Consider the following 18,236-nt stretch of genomic DNA (forward strand, 5'->3'; position numbering starts at 1 on the left):
TTAGTGGAGGTGTAATTGAGTTGAGGAAAATATGATGAAGTCCAGAAGCAGAGGGTTGAATGGTGTTTTTAGAGAGAGCCTAGACACCCTTAAGACATCCGTTTTTCCCACTGTCATCAGCATAATGTTAACAGTAAGGTAAGACGTTTTTCAACATCCAATTGAGGCCAATGAAAGGGTCTCTAAATTCACAGGCTTGAAACTACATTGATTTAACCACACTGACAATATCAGGCATAATACCACATATCCATAAAAACAACTTATTATTCAAGATTTTCAAGTCACGTGATTTTGAGTCCCAAAGAAATTTCTTTCTTGTATTCTATGGGAAACAAGACATAGTAAAATATTTCTCCCATTTATAAGGTAAAGCCTTTGCTTTCACCTTTTAAATGAATAAATTTCAGACAATTTTTTTGTATCCATGTTGGTGTTAAAACATAAAATGAGAGTTGTAATCATGATTGCCACCAATAATCCATCATTTACTACTTGCTAGTGCATGTAGCAGGTTGTATTGCTATACCTTTAAGGGGAAGAGATTGTTCCCATGGTTATTATAGTTTACTAAGTGTCGGTTTTTGAAATCAAATAAAACATTTGCTTAAAAATGATTGGAAAAACATAAGTGAAATTTTTAATGTTGCCTCAGAGAAATAAACTGAAATAAGATTAAGGCACTAAATTAGAAATCATAAACAAAAATAAAATAAATCTTGTTAATCAACATAAATAATAAAATGACAAGCATATAACAAAATTGCTAATAATTTAACTATATAAAATAAATAACTTTATAGTCTGGACCTTTATCAAAACATTACGCATCCCAAAATCTCTTTGGTCTATCTGGTCTCATTTCCTTGTAGCCTCTGCTTTACATGGTAAGCAAAATCAAAAAGACTCTGTAATGATGTTATCACAGGGCACTTAAATTAACCCTATGCCTAGCGAGCAAAAAGATCGTCGATCATAATTCCTGATGACATAATGAAAAGTAAGTCCCTTAGAATTAGTGTAGTCAAGAGCTTAGCAAAATGACACAGGCAAGTACACTATTGAGATTCCGAACATGAATAAATATGATGCAGACAAACACAGACGGATTCTTTTAATTCTCTGGAGTTAACGCCGCACACGAATTAAAGCTGAGGGGTTTACCCAGCTGTTGTGACTAATGAAGTGCAGCGGGGAACAGTGTGTCAGTCTCATGTCCGTTTGATGTCCACACGGCTATCCTTTGTACCGAGGGACAGCAGCGGGGGGATTGTTCTTCAATCAAAGCCGAACCCGGTTTAATCTAAATTAAAACTCTAATCTTGTTATAATGCTGACCCCGTAGTGAGACACACTTCCAAAAGGCCCTCTCGTCCCCTGCCCGTCAGTCACCCAAACATTTTTATCCGAAAGAGACAAAAGAGCGAAGAATGTATCTGTGCTGGTGGCGAATTTGATGAATTTGGTGATATGAAATGCGAACATACATTTCAACAGGTTTGCTTTGATCCTGGTGTTCCGTGCTTAAAACATGTGGAGTCAGGTTTCCATCACAGCCGTGCGGACACGATCACCTTGGTCAAGGTTAGGATTTGGATGTAGCTGGCTGATCCTGGATCAGCTGGAATAAGCAATGAATTCATGTATTAGAGCTTTGCTGGTCAACACGTGACCTATTGAATCCCTAAAAATGTACCCTGCATATCACTTTACAGAGGACATGCCGGACCCTGTGTACACTCTAAAAAAAGGCTGGGTTAAAACAACCCAATTTGGGTTATTTTGGTAACCCAACGTTGGGTCAAATATGGACAAACCCAGCGTTGGGTTATTTTAACCCAGCCAGTTGGGTTATATCTTTGACCCAACATGCTGGGTTGTTTTATTTAAATCAACTTTTGCTTAAAAATGACATTGCTGGTTTAAAACAAACCCGAAATGTTTAAAAATAATAATAACAAAATCACAGAGAAATACTCGAGCATCAGTAAGAATCAAAAGTTTTATTAAGGATCAAAATGCAAGACAAAAGGAATTCATAAAAACATGCAATATGTTATGCTCAATGAACAATAAAATGGCATATAAAACACTTTGATGAAATGTATGTTTATACATATTTAAGGAAAATTAACTTCAATAAATTACATTAGTTTAGACTTTAACATATACATTTAACAAGGTTATTAAAGTGGCACAAGTAAATATAAATAGTTAGACAACTTAACACTTCAAAAATTCATATACAGTTAACAAAGTGGCATGAGTAAAATGCAGCGTTATGGATGCGACATAAAAACACTATAAAAAGTATTTTACTAAACCCTTGTTGATAGAATCGCATTTATATGATAAAATATCAGTATATGCACAAGTTTTCTATAAAAAAAGAAATAAACAAGCGTTATGGATGTGAAAAAGGGACACCGTAACTTTCCTCTTCATATAAACTCACAAAACATTTTAAAGAGCGTTAGTTCTTTCGGTTTCAGCACTGCTTAACCTGACATATCCACGGAGCAGTCTTACTAAAGAGGATTCTTTTCCTGGGAGTTTGTAGACAACAGTGTGGCGTGCCCTTTTGGAAGTGGATGTCCAGCAGGAGGGTTTCTTTATCAATTTGTTAATCTATAAAGAGAAAAAGAGACAAGAGAAGAATGTAAGGAAACTGGGCTACCCAGAGCACAATGGATTATAATAAACATATAAAGAAGTACATTAACATTTTACCTAAATAATGTTTACCTTTGAGCCTGTTATGAAAACATCCACGTTCCAGTTGACTTTCTCTTGAATGGAATGATCTATTAGTATTAGCTGTTATTCTGCAACCTGTCAGTGGGGGAAAAAAGAAAAGTGGGATATAGTAAAGAAAGTGAAATACAGTCTTAAAAATTAATATTATAAACGTTAACACAACTCTTAACTAATTCGACACACTCGGGAATAAGTAGAAGTCTAAAAAGAGCAACAATTGTTCGTCTCATATACCCAAAATTAAATATATCTCACGGTTATCCACTAACGTTATAAGAGCGGCTACTCCCGAGGCAATGGCCGAGATAGAGCTGCTCTCCACGGAGACACGACTGCTGACAGCCTGAAGCTCACACCTCCGACAGCATCTTAACACAATCTCAAAGAGGCTTTATGTTTATATATAAATCACGTATTTGTGTTCTTAACAACTACATTCTCGTCTAAAAGACCATTTAAACTAAGTTCCCTCACCGAACATTAGCGGTATTTAAAATAAAAAAATTGCTGGATGTTTGCTTTTGACACGACGCTCTCTCGTGTCGACCTTAAACTAATATCAAGATGCGTAAGTTACTTAACTAAATGACTCACACGAGTCAGGAATTTCAAAGGGAAATGTTGACCAAAAATGAAGTTTAAACGATTAAAAAGCTGTAAGTTAGAACAACGTGGGCATAACGTTACAGACTAGCTATACAAAGCTAACGAAGCTAGATTGTAACGTTTCTTTCAAACCTAATGCGAACAGCCGAATTTTGCATACTTTTGCATTTTTTTTGTACAGTAATAGTTTTATACATTAAAAACTCGTGAACATACCTTTTCTTCTCCGAATAACAACTTTTCGAGATGAGGTGGATCAAAATGCCCGCGAAGGTAGAGTTTGTCTGATGCGTCGAGGAGTGGGAGGGGTTTACTCTCTCAACTGTCACTCAATTGGACCCGACTGCTAACCCAGCGTTTGGGTTACTCAAAAAATGACCCAACACTAAGAAAATAACCCAACAAAATGACCCAACAGGCTCAACCCAGCTGTTGGGTTAAACAAATAACCCAGCATTTTTTAGAGTGTAGGAACTGGTGAAAGATCCATTTCCATATGCATGAGATGAGCTGTTGTTATTTTAATGAAGGGCATCCTCCCTCGAGCAAATAGAAAAGACTGAACGGATGCTAGACATGCCTCTGTGATCAGCTCTAATGGTCTGTCTTTATAAAGAGACGTGGTAGAATGAAACACATTAAGCCGATGCAGTGCGCTTCGAAGCCTCATAATCGCATATGTGAATCTTTGCAGCGGCAACAAAAACTAAAACAAAATCGAACTACGCAAATGTCATTTTTTATGAGTTTTCGGTTTCCTCTTTTTTAGAGGAATGAAGCCAGAACATTTGTTACACAAGTCACACACAAAATGCTGTTTTAACACCGAAATAGGGCATATCATTTTATTGCCTTAATGTTGTTTCAAACCTGTAGGATTTTCTTACTTCAGCAGAGTACATGGCGTTTAAATGTAACATTTTCATAGAGTATTGAAAAATTCACAACCAGCAGATAAAGCACTGTCTGCATTCATAACCAAAGCTAAAGCCCTACGGTGTATACTATTAATGTCTGCATTCATAAATAGGTGCTACTAAGTTTTCCTAAAGCACAACTTGTGATAAATTAGCTTTGGGGAGTAAATCACTTGTAATTTTTTCATTCAGTCAAGAGGATGCTGAAAACACACAATGTCTCCTTTTGTGTTTGAAGTCTAATAACTAGTGATTATGCAGCTGCAAAAGTGATATGAATCCCAAGTGGTGAAGGAACCTGGACATTGTAGGGAGGATAAATGTATGAAATTAAGTTATTATTCAAACAAGGTGAGCGAACAAGTGTAAAAATTAATTGTAAAAAAGGCATAGTTTTTGTTATATGTTGTTGCCTGCATGTGGTCATTAGTGTCACCCACATCCTGTGCAAAGACTCAAAGGTGAAAACCATTGATGGTTTAATTTTTGCTCTCGAAATAACATTTTCCATCTGTAGGTGTAGAATCCGTGTATCATTCGTTCTTTTCATATTCAATTGAGATTGCAAAATCTGAAAATTAAAAAACGGTTTGTTATTTCGTTATTCGTTTATAAATGTGATACCAAAAAACAAATAACGGGTCATTTTTCGTACTTTTGATTTAATGCTCAGATCAAAAATGGGAAATGAAACAAAGGGGACACGACAGATTTTGATTTTGAGATTGAATTTGTTCGATTTGGGTAAGCCGGAAGTTATCTTCGTGTGTGTATGTGTTGCAGTTAAAAGAAGCCTGAAAACCCTCAATCTTGCAGTGATTGACTAAGTAATTTTTTTTGTAATTTCGTATCGACACCCTGGCCGCACTGGAATCATATGCTGATTTAATTAAAGACTTATTTGAAACTGTCAGGACACATAAAGAGATGTCAACTACGCTGCAGAAGATGGGTATCCAGCGAAGTTCTGAAATGAGACGAGGCTGAATCCAGCTTCTTATTCGCAGTTTCTTATTCACGCTTAGCTTCTTAGGGACCATCTCGCGTTTCTCTTCTTTTACGTTTTTAAAATAAAAACTTTTTTGTGTGTGTGTTTCTGTGTGCGCGCGCGTGTGTGTGTGTCTGTTGGCGTGTGTCTGTGCCTGCCTGCGTGCGTGTGTGAGAGAGAGTGCACAGAGGATGGGCTGCTGCTCGCTGTCTAAGTCATGACCTGCTGAATGCCCCTTGAGATGACCGTGAACTTCACGTGGAACCTCCATCACCCACTCCCCTTAACATTCTCTATATTACTTTGATCGAACAGTTTTTTTAGGCAGCCTATGTCCACCATGAATATTAATCGAATCCAAAAGTACCTACATGTTTGAAAGTGCAATATTCTGGTGCAGAACATGCAGTACGGTTTATGCATGAGTAATTTACGTGTATATTTGTAAAAAAAACATAGTATACACCGTTTTGTTATACTTTGCATATATATAATTAACTGTTTTTATTCTATATATTTATTTTTTCTATTTCCTTTGTTTGTCTATACTGTATTTTTTCATTCTGAGCTCCTGAAACCACAACACGTTGCTTGTCTTTGTGTGCACAATTTGAAAATAAAGCTTATTCTAATTTTTTACTGATCCATTGTTCTTATACAATTTATTATACTCTTGTTGGTCTTAGCCAGTGCATTATACACACATTATATTACTGCTATGTAGTTACATGTATATATATTTAAGTAAACTTTGACACAGAACTGTGTTTTTGTACAAGTATGTCTTTGATGGTGCGTTAAAAGTTCCACAGCTAGGTTACACCTTGTCTTGATGTCTACCGTCATGCAAGAAAACAGTTTTACTGTAGCATTTTTGGGTTATTGGACAATTTGGGGTGCCATATCTCGAGTTCTTTGAGGGTGCGTTAGACGTTCTACATTGGAGTTATACCCAGTATTCATGACTAACATCTAGCCAAAAAGCAGATATTTTTATTGTAGCATTTTGTAGCAGAACTTCGCTGGATACCCATCTTCTGCAGCGTAGTTGACATCTCTTTATGTGTCTTGACAGTTTCAAATAAGTCTTTAATTAAATCAGCATATGATTCCAGTACGGCCATGGTGTCGATACGAAATTACAAAAACAATTACTTAGTCAATCACTGCAAGATTGAGGATTTTCAGGCTTCTTTTAACTTTTTGCAAATGCGGCAAACTTCCAAGTGCAACACATACACACGAAGATAACTTCCGGTTTACCCAAATCGAACAAATTAAATCTCAAAATCAAAATCTGTCGTGTCCCCTTTATTTCATTTCCTATTTTTGATCTGAGCATTAAATCAAAAGTACGAAAAATGACCCGTTATTTGTTTTTTGGTATCACATTTATAAACGAATAACGAAATAACAAACCGTTTTTTAATTTTCCGATTTTGGAATCTCAATTGAATATGAAAAGAACGAATGATACACGGATTGTGTAGGTCTGGAAACGTTTCAAATAAACGTCGCCATTTTAAAAATAGCAATAGCTAAAATAGACAGGATTTTCAAGGTGGGGCTGGTTTTTGGCAACGATGCAGCTAAACTAATTTGGTAACAAAAATGTAATATCATATGCTTCTCTGTGTGGCCCATGAGAGTCCGGCGCAGTTTCTTACCATGATAATACACAGGTTGGTGTTGAGGGGTCGATTTAGGTGATAGAAGATATTATTAGCTTGGTAAACAAGTGAATGTGAACGTGTGTGTGTGTGTGTGTGTAAAGGGGAGAATTAAATAATGATGCAATCTTTGACTTGCTTCTCATCCAGCGTCATATCACTCACTGTCAAGATTTCACATTCAATTTCTCGATAGATATTTCAGAAACTCATTTGGAGGTGATTTTTCTCCCTATCCGCAACCCCCTCCGGCTGGAGCTTTAGTCATATACTGCTCTCCCATAGGCGGCCAAAAGCCCGATCCTGAGCTGTACTATTTGATTTAATTTGAAGGGCCATCTGTAATCCCCCGCGGTACCGACTGAATCCCTGGGCCCGTCTGCTGCGCTGATGTGTGCGCGTTTGCCCGCAATTGCACTCACTGCAGCGCAAGACTCCTTTGTCATTTAGATCTCTCTCGAAAAGCCAGAGGCTCTCGGAGCAAGTTTAAAAGAGTTCTGAGATGCTATTTACCTGCAGGACTCATTCAAATGTGACTGTGCTGATGTGGGAGTATTTCACTTTCACATCATGAATAATTCACGAGAGTGACACAATTACGTACATTAGACATGCATAGAATTGCATGAATCGGTGATTTAATCAGGAAACATGGGAGTTTGACTCTTTTCAATCATATTTGTGTATGTGACTTGTTTTGCTTCAGGACACAGATTTTGGATTGGATGTTAGGTATTGAAGCAACACAATATGAAAATTGTAGATAATTTAATTGCTAGAAAATAATTAAAATACATTAGGGTAAACGGCATAGGCCTAACAATTATAAATGATGCAATATGTGAAAGAGGAATGAAAAAGTATATAAAGTAATAAGACAACTTGTTGCATTGAACCACTGCTTTGTATAATTAAGATTATTTTACATCATTTATTTTACATTGTTGCATGATATTACTGCGTCTAGGTAGGCCCTCTTGTGGTGGTTGCCAGTATTGCCTCCATTCTCATCCTCGTTTTCAATCTGCAGTGCAGTGGAAGCTCAAGTGAATAGCCAGTTCTATGAGCAGCGGGCGGAGATAAGCATCTGGAGAGCTTCTTTATTTTCATTTAAAGTGGTCGGACAAGAGGAGAGCAATTCAGTAGCCCAAATTCCATCATCAGTGTCTTTCTCAGCCACATTCTTTATTCTGAACTTAAAAATGAGCTCTGTGGCACATCCTTACTCTCTCGATCATAAATGATACACCTACAGCAGACACGCATGTTTTATGTTCAAGAAAAACTCCTCAGTGAACACTTCTCATTCATTTAAGATGATTTGATTTGTTATGGGTGCTTGCTAAGGAGAATACCACTTGTATTGCTTTTGCATGCAGTAAACCTAGCAACCACCTGAACACCTCAAAAACTGCATAGCAACTCCTTGGCAACCAGCCACGCAAAATTATTTGTTCAGAATTGAGGGTCCGTCATTTGTTATGTTGTTATCTGTATAAAAGACATCGACAGAAAGCACAATTCATAACTACCCCTCTCTCTCTCTCTCTTTCTCTTGTGCGCTCACTGTAATAACCCTTTTCTATCTGCCGAGGCTGTGAGTCAGCAGTTATTATGAGTGTCGGCTTTGACTCCCCTGACCCTTTCGTCATCCTCTCACATCTATAAATAACAACAGTGATGGGTCAGCACGTTACCCACACAAGCTTCACAACAGCATACCAAATGAGATCCCATGAGCTGTGCCTATGCCAAAAGTGAAACGACGATGTTTACGAAGAACCATGCTGTAGATGTAATGATAATGAGTAGGCAACCGTAAATGCATAGATACGCATGCAGACACAGCACACGCGTGTACCCAGGAGGACCTGAACCTGTTATTAATATGCATGTGTATTTTATTGAGTGTAAATGGGCTATCCGTCAGGCCGTAAGTGTCGGCGTCAGGGTCGTTACGGGAGCCCTACTCACGCCGGCCCGATCGATCCGCACGCAGAGATTCTGATAAACGAATCGAGCCGGGCTGAACCTCCAGATCTGCTGTGGAAGCAGTTGAGGTGTCAAGTCGGCCGAAGTGAAGGGGGGGGGGGGTCGATGACTTATGGGCACCCTTGTTGTTTCACGACTGCTTGTTAGTTGTTTTTAGTTTTTATGAGTGAATAAAGAAGGCTATTTGAAGCCTTGATTTCTGTGGGATGTGAATATAAGTCTCCTCCTATAGACCATAAATAAAAAAACGCATGTGGATGTGAAATTATGCACTCAGGGTCCAGAAAAATGGCAGAGGGGTCGATGCTAAGTTTAATTGTGTTAATTACATGATATGCATTTTTATTTGACATGATGGCATGTTTAAAGATGCAGCGCTGTCCTCACACTTATAATAAACGAATGCTCGGCATGATGATGAAGTTAGATCACATCGTGTCTCATTGTGTTTCAGGTAATGATTGTTTATATCGACAAGGCCCTAGTGTTTACAGAGTGGAGCTGTTGGCTTTGTTTGCCAAGCTGAAGTCTCAAGGACATGGATGGATTTTAGTCAAAGTCATTAATATGTATTGGAAATTATTTTCTTCTTTTGTCGAGAATTCAAGCGGCTTTGAAGGCCACTGAAGTGTTGAGGAAGGTTAGAGTGCTCCGTCATGTTCATTCTCCGGCACAAAGGTGTTCTGTATTAGACTTTCTGCCCTACTTCACAGGGCCTGGATGGTCTTATTTTGTCTGTTTTTGTCTGTTTTTTTCTTCGGCTTTATAGCTGCTGAGACCCTTTGCGGAGAGCAGAGAGGAGAAATCATAACCAATTGGAAAAACAAAGAGGTTCTGCCCGTGAGATATTTCACATTCCCTTGGTGCCAGTCAAAGCCCTGTTATTAGTTTTTAATGTTGTATTTTGCATATAACCAGATCCTCTTGGTTTAAATCAGGCCTTATTGTATTAAACACATTGGACCTTGTTTAAAAACTGTAGCATCTTACTAGTTATTTGAATGTTTGTTTTCTCTGTGCACCATTTGGGAGCATCGCAGAGGGCCCATGAATCCAAGATTATGATGTATATTTTTCAGTCCATGCTTATTAACTTTAAGCAAATTTTTTGACAATTTTGCTCCTAGGAGTTAAAAAAGAAAGAATAAAATAACAAATATTTTAAAGCATTCATCTACTATTGTAGTTTAAATGACAGTTAAGCGAAAGATCTACTATAGACATCACTCACCTAATGTTATATACACTTTATTCTTCATGCAGTGATCATAAATGTATTTTCATTTTTGTATTGGAAGTTACATTTTCATATATTAAAAGGTGCCAGCAGGTTTACTGTATAATAAGAAAAGCACTCTGAGGTTTGGGACCTTAAACATAGATTTCCCATGATGCTTTTGCCTCTTTGTTGCGATGCGTGTTCATTTTTAAACATCAATGTTAAGTTATTGCTCAACATTATGAGCTTAGAATCAATGACATCATTTAGAGTGGAGCATTTACTTTAATAAAACCTGTTAGCAAACCTTATAGCACAAATAATATTAGCTTTTAAAATAGATTTTAAAACGGTCTAATATTACAGCTAATTTTATGAGCGTAGTCTAAGAAAATGAGCTTACAAGATGTTTTGGGTACCTTAATGCAGTTTTAGAAACACATTTTCCCCCAGAGTACAAAAAACTAGGAAAATATCAATTTCAATGCATTGCTACTTAATTTCAGAGGGTCGCAGGAAATTGTTTCCTTTTAACTGTGAATTCTTATTCTTGGATTAAACCACCATATTCAATACCTGATATTGGCAAAAATTCAATATCACAATGTCCAGTAGAAACGCATGGTTACTGTGACTGTCCAATGAGATTACAGCACACCATTAACAAAATAACAAGCCAAATAGAAAGTCTTGTGGAGTGTGTCAGTGTTAATGGAAAGCATAAAATTCAGATTCATAGCTGATGATTATATCTCTTTGTAGAGCACCAGCGAGTGATTTATGCTTCGTGTTGAAACAATTTGATGGGACCTGGACGAATTACAGCATCCGGCATCACTGTAAAGAGACTATTGTTTATACCAGGGGTCCGTAAACTGCATGCAAGGAAGTTTACGACATGGGAAATTTACTTGATGTTGTATATGTAGGTGTTTTATTGACAAATAAAATTTCACATTACAAGCAGTTCTGATAGCAGTTGTTAAAGTAAAGTATTGTTCGGTTCATCTCGCCGTCTGATTTCTGAATCCAAGTGATCTGACTAGAGTATAACTACTAGCGTCATCAAATTGAAGTTGCAAATTTGGAAAAGTTTGGAAAACACTGGTCTATTTAATCTATTTCCACCTTTAAGGGCCAGTTTTTTTTGCACATATCTCTCACAGCATTGATTTGTAGCATCTGTATTACAGGTGGCTAGCAGGTGTCTGCAACGAAATAAAGTGGATTAAGTTTCAATCCTGAACACTTCGTATCATCCAAACTCTAAATGTGAGAGGGAAACAAGAAGCTGTGTCTCAGCAAGAAAGATCAAGTGTTCATAGGCGAGAGAGCGACTGAGCGATGATCTCATGCCGCATCTCTTTAAAAATAAGTGGCAAACATTTAAATGAATATGTCAGTTTGAAGATGGATAGGACTCCGGTAATGCATTTTCTCTCACATGGCGAGGAATTAACTCTTCGCCGGCTCGTCCGCCCCAGATTGAGGCTGTGTAATGAACCTTAAACGGAAAGTGCCGAACGTGTTTATCTTTCTGTTCGGTTTTCCACCACCAAAAAGGGAAGCAGAGCTCGAGGAAAATGCTTTGACACAGCTGTGACTGATTGGAAATGCAGCACTCAAAGCCCATTTGAGCCACACAACAGAAACTTCTCCTTTTAACTCATTTCTGTGAAGGACTGAGGTGTGGAAATGAGTGTGTGTGGATATCCAAGTATTCGACAGTGTGTTTGTGTGCTGGTTTGTGGCATAGATATGTACGTTTCGGTCTCCACAGGCGCTCGGGAAGCAAATCAAGAATTTGTGTGTTCGTGTCAGGGCAGATGAATCTCAGTACTGGAGATGTGAGTGGTTTTGAAATGCATGGCTTCTCTATGGTGGCCGCTGGTCGCGTCTCATTTCCGGATGAAAGCAAAGAGATGCCCATCCCGCTGTCCTCGTCCTTCCTTCTAAAGGTTGGACAACGGGGCCTCCCATTAGATCGAGGGGCCCGTTCCTCTTCATCTTTGGATGAAGGAGGGGGGGTCTCTTTTGTCTGCCCTACCAAGCTGCCCCCAGCTGAGTCTTTGTCCTGGTCCTGTGTCTTGTATGCACTTCAAACTTATCTTGCAAATCTTGAAAAATATACATGCAGTTTAACACTGGGTGAGAACCAGGTATAAGTAAATAAGATGGAGTTGGCAACAGTTGGCTGGAAAACTTATTAGAAGCATAACATGGTTTAAGAATGACAGTCTACAAGTAATACAAGCATCCGTGTGTGATTTTTCAGAATTGAATTTAAACTTTTATTACCATTTGCATAAAATTCAGGTCAAAACCTGTCCAGACTAAAATGAGAAATATTTTTATGACTATGATTGAATATATATAAACAATGCTGAATGCTGGTAAGAAAGGATTTAAATTCACTTGCATGCACATATTTGCATGGCTTTTTCTGCACTCTAGGCACTTAAGCTTGACTCTTATAGACAGCTTTGATTGATATTGGTCCTAATTATTGCTACTCTTGCAAACCACGCTGAACACTTTCCCTGCACGGTTCATACATCCATTAGTTCTGTAATGCGCATATTGAATATTTTTTTGTCTTACAAGATTTCTCTTCATTTATCACTGTCCGCTATTGAGCTCTGGCTAATGAATGGCTTTTTCTGTAATCACAAATAATGCTTCTGACCTCATCTGCATTTAATGTGTTCATCTTGATCGACACTTTTTCAGTGCTTAACTGACATTAAAACGGGTTGCTAATTCATTAATGAGACATTTCCAAAAGCAACATAATATTCAATAAGATAAAACAGGATGGTTTTTTATACATGCACGTTGAGTTAAAAGTGAGTTATGTTCCAAAATACTGCCAGGGTTAACGAGAGAGGAATTGATGCAAGTTAAAATTTCAAAAGTAACGAAGTTTGCTTTAGTTTTTCTGCTAACTTTCTGTATGGTCTGTTGGTTCAAAATACATAAGGGTGGATAAATGATGTTGGTATTTTCTTTTTTTGGTGAACTAATGATATCGTAATGGAAAATCTTAAAGCCATTCTAACGCAGACCTCTATTAACACTTTGAACACCTACCTGAAGGCTCTGATGATCTGATAGGGATGTTTTGTGCAGCAAGATCTCTTTACTCGAATGCACAATCCATTTCCTTATAGTCATTACAGCCTCAAGTAAATGAATTTAACTTCCCCTCTCTGTTATTTCCTCCTGCCTGGTGCCCCGAAGTTAATCTTTGTGGGTAATGATCAGGATTTGATTTTACCCCTGAGGAAATTTATTAATTTAGTCCTTATCACTTACTTGCAATAGATCTACAGTCTGATTGCTTTGGGCAGCGTTTGATGAGATTAAATGTTATTCGCTTTGTGTCGCCGAGTATGAGACCGTTGTTGAGAAGTAGTGTTGTGAAATACTCTGAAAATTTCTGATCTGTTTTCAAATTCGATCTTTAGGACTATATTATCCTACAGCAAGTGGTGAATTCAGATAGTGTATAATATTTTTTTGATTTAGCATTTTGAAATTGCAGATGTCAATTTTTATACTGACAACCTTCAAGTAGATCAGCTTTGTGATTTTACATGTACTCCTGAGTCACAATGCTTTATTTTCTTTGTGTTATGTATTTGATCCTGCACTTCAGATTTTATTATGAACATGCCCCCCCCCCAAACGGGCCGATCTTCTATATTGTTGTTCCACCGTGACCTTTACTGACCCCCTTCACCACTGCTATATTCTTTATTCTAATCTGTGTCAAATATCTTATTGAATTTCGGCATTGTCGTGATTTCTGCGGTCCACCGCTCGTGACACCACGAGCAAACGAGAGCTGATAGTTCCTTTCACAGGCCTCACGATCCTCTATCAGAGATCTGTTGACATGCAGCATGCGCTCAGATTCCGAATGTCCTTTTTATTAGCAGCTTGCCACAAAATTGCACTTAAAACAGCTTACTTTCACCTCCTGTTTGGCAGACGTCGCCGAATACGACACTTGAAGGCTCCAGCTAATATCAAAGCTTAGATAAAAGAGTGTTTGTGATTAAAGCAGGAAGGAGGGTAGACGGACGTGATGCATTCGATTCAAATAACCTCCTGTAGCTGTAATGCGTACCGCAGACTGATGTGGAAACAGCTCAAAAGATTGCTTCTTCCCGTCTTCCCGCTGCTACAACCCAACCCAAAGTGACCGGTGTGCTGTCATTTTCTCAAAAGGATCGGTCAAGATTACAGCATCGCCCGCCACAGATCCGTCCCGCCCCGGGGTGAATTTAATTGGCAGGAACGGGAGTGTGTAGCTATTTTCTGTGAGAAATAGTTGCCTGACGTACACAGTGATGTAGCATTTAATATAACATATTTATATAGCTACCCCAGGGCACGTATATAACTCAGCCTTCCATTTAATTTCTTGCATCTTATCTGGTCACCTCTGGCAACGTTTTCCATTTCTTCCTGCAAGCTTTTATTTTATTTCATTTTATTATTTATTTTTATGATGCCATTATTATTTTTGTGGTTATTGTTGCTATTCTTCTTTGATATTGAAAACAAACACAGGGTTAGCCTGAAACAGGACATTATGTGTGGTTGTTATTTTGTTTGTAAAGAAAACTAAAAACACAAATTTATCTTGTTCTCTCAAAGGCTTAATTTCCATATTATTATAGCTCTAACATCCCCATGACATTATGGACACATTTTTTTTATTTGGCGAATGTTTTATTTTCTTTCCCCCAGCTCATAGTATCTGACTATTCTATGGTTTATAAATCACCATTAAGTCTATAAGTAATTGGATGAAATTAGTATAATTTGATTGCTAATTGGTCCACATGACGGTATGTAATAATGAACTGCATAATTATTCGACATCTTTGATATGGTGCCATAATCTAATTCCTGGCAAAGGGTGTTGATAGACAGAACATTTTTACAATTGTATAATTCTGAGTAGCATAATTTTTTTTAGCACAATTAAACAGATACAGGAGTCATTGCACTAGTGGAAATCTTTACAGTTGTAATTGTCACCCGATTGTGTTTGCCGTTTACCTTTTAGAATTGCCAAATTATAATAATAGTCTATTTTATTATTTGCCTTTATAGTAAAGAAAGGAAAAAGAAGATAATCTGCTTTGTGTGTCTATAGCGGTATGTGGTGGAAATCTTTATAAAAGAAAAACTTGAATATAAGGTCCTAGAGTAAGAGGCATACAAATTAGAATTCTTGTATATCTGTCATTCTCTCACTGTCGTTATGACTGTTTGGATGAGACTAGTTTTATGACCAATGTCAAAATTACAGTTATTAACGTATGCTGACTGTCATTTCACATGTTCACAGCATGTCAGACAGACTTCAAGTTTTTAGACCTTTTCATTTAGCTACCACAGAAAGAAATCATTTTTTATGTCTAAAAAGTAAGTTACTCACTTTTAATATTCTTTTCTCTACTTGTCATTTGTTGAAAAGCAAAATGCCAAAAAATCAAGTAGCTCTAAATCCATATGTCGAGTCCAAATTTACCTGTAGTTAAAGGTCCAAAATGTAATTATTTGGAGGATCTATTTACAGAAATGCAATATAATATACATAACTATGTCTTTAATGCTGTATAAAGACCTTACATAATAAAGGTTATGTTTTCATTACGTTAAAATTAGCTATTTCTATCTGCATACACCAGGGGTCCCCTTACATGGAATTCGCCATGTCGCTTCTACAGTATCCCCTTAACGGACAAACAGCTCTACGATTAGCCTACGTTATCTCCTTTGGCAAAAACGGGACAACATCGTAGTTCTTTGTTCGCCACAGTAGTGCTATAAAGGGAGGGGTGGAGTGAGCCATTGGTTGCAATTCACAACCTCACCACTAGATGCCGCTAAATTTCATACACTGGACCTTTAAATCAACGGTCTAAATAAACGAGGAGCCGCATTGTGCAAAATAAAAAAGCTACCACAATCACAAACATTCCTATCTGGACACAATTGGACTTCTTGTAGGTGCCCAAACTAAAAGACAAGTTTAGTCTAAATAGCTTTAAATTGTTTACAAAACACAAATTTTTAACTAGACCCTCTCAAATATGGCTATTCTCACCACTTCACTCCCTCCTCTCTTTCCCCAATTCTCATTCCATCCCCTTCTCCTCTCTAAAATAATCCTTTGTTTCCACAGAGCCTTTTAAAACAGTAACTGGAGGAAACTCATCAGAGGATCAATACCTCGGATGCTGCAGCCAGCTCATCCCTCAAATCGTCAGCAGAAATGGTGTTTATATAGCAGAAACCTTGCAATGTCTGCGCGGCATTCGCGTCAGAGGCAAAGGCCGCGGTGGCCTTCCTGTCGATACCCCCTGAGCTTAAAGCATGCCGGTAGCATCTCAAGAGGAGTTTATCTGACAGCATTCTTAATTGCCCGATCCTTCTATTTTCGCTTACACAAACACTTTCTCTGGTCACCCAAGCAAAACGTGCTTTGTTTTGTGTGTGACCGGTGAAGCGGGGCTGGACTCTTGAAGTTTTGCCATCCGCCGAAAAGATTGATATTTCTCATTCCAGTCGCTTAACTGATATTGGTGATTATATCAGACGGAGCGTAAATGACACGGTCTGCTTGTCAACATGCACGGCGGCCTGTCTTAACCTCTTGTACACAGAATTATTTCATGCCAAATTAAATGTGAAAGGAGGAAGATTATTTTCTGTGGACGATAGAACAATGGCATGGTTGTGGAATTAATAATCGATGAATTAATGTGATTTAGACCTGTCTGACCATTTCTCTTCCGTCATAGCAAGCAGACACAAAACACATGTAGATAATATGTATACAGCAAATACTTAATATATTTGCTTAGGATTTGTATTTGGTTTGCTTTTTTGTGGAATCTTGGTTTGGGTACAATGTACTCATCACTGGAATTCTGGGGGCTTGAGGTAAAATTGTTTTTATTTCATCACTGTAGGTTGAAATGTTTTGATGACCGTATGCATTTATATATAAAACTAGCAGGGCTGCCAAAGTAAATGCAGTTAACACATTCAGTTTGAAATAACTTTTAATGTTCTGTGCTATTTTAAAAGACTGTTAATTGTGGCATCAACACTCATACTGTATTTACACCCCCATATAAACTTTAATGGCAATTATATTTTTAAATCAAATATCACCATTAAGTGAAATGCACAGGTAGTTACAGTAGCAGTAAGTCCAGCAATGGATTGCTGCATGCTAGTAGTAAAAATCATTATTCACGCATTACATTTGGATGGCAAGATGCAAATTTCATCAAATAAAAAAAAATAAGATCATTCACATTAACTCTAAAAACTGATTTTAACGCTCCTTTTGTCAATACAGTATTCTAGGCTGAAATATGTTAGCTTTGTCTTTGAAGGATTCAAGAGTTTCCCAACATTAAGGTATTGTAAGTGTCTCTTTATTAGTAATGGTGATAAAGTATTAAATGAAAATCCTGTCATCATTTCAATCTTCTTTCAAACTTTTTCTACAGAACAAAAAAGAAGATATTTTGACGAATGTTGGTAACCAAAAACGGTGGTACCCATGACCTTGAATTGATGATTACATCCATACAATAGATGTGAATGGTTACCGCTGTTGTTTGGTTACCAACATTCGTCAATCATATCATATTTTGTGTTGCAAGTCAGCAGACCAATGAATTCCATGTATTTATTCAGTTTGTTAGCTGTCAAGTCTTCACTACATTTCCCATAATTCTCTGCGACCGCCATCACTACAATTAATAGATTAAATATCACTTACGCACCGCACCTTATGCTCCAAGGGAAAAAATATGTAATTCAACTAAAAATATGTACTTGTAAGAAGAAAATTCCCCGAAGAATGAGAAGACCGCATATGGCGTAGCTTGACAAGGTAGCTAGTGTGTATGCCTTACACCTGTCCTAGCATTTGGCAGTAACACGATTCACACACTCGATTGCCGTCAGGTTTGTAAGAACATAAATGTAAATGTAGCTTGTTGCTGTTGTATTCCCCGCCTCTGTGTGATGGACAGCGGAAATATGTT

The 18,236-nt window shown here is 37.6% G+C and overlaps 2 long non-coding RNA genes across 5 annotated transcripts in view; one reads left to right on the forward strand and one right to left on the reverse strand.

The window, feature by feature from the left end:
* The window catches only part of LOC130421510 (uncharacterized), a 70,050-nt gene that overhangs the window by 10,184 nt on the left and 41,630 nt on the right, over positions 1-18,236 (forward strand). Inside the window, exon 6 of one of the 4 annotated variants that reach the window (XR_008906828.1) lies at positions 16,355-17,145. The exons of the other annotated variants lie outside the window; for them this stretch is intronic. This is a non-coding gene — a long non-coding RNA (uncharacterized LOC130421510). Of the gene's footprint in view, positions 1-16,354; positions 17,146-18,236 lie in introns of those variants that run through there. 4 annotated transcript variants of the gene reach the window in all.
* Positions 1,985-4,720, reverse strand: LOC130421511 (uncharacterized). Its single transcript, XR_008906829.1, has 3 exons — positions 3,027-4,720; positions 2,746-2,832; positions 1,985-2,628 (listed from the first exon to the last, which is right to left on the reverse strand). It is a non-coding gene; the product is annotated as an uncharacterized LOC130421511 (long non-coding RNA).

This window comes from Triplophysa dalaica, chromosome 5, assembly GCF_015846415.1.
Source record: "Triplophysa dalaica isolate WHDGS20190420 chromosome 5, ASM1584641v1, whole genome shotgun sequence".
Taxonomy (NCBI): Eukaryota; Metazoa; Chordata; class Actinopteri; order Cypriniformes; family Nemacheilidae; genus Triplophysa; species Triplophysa dalaica.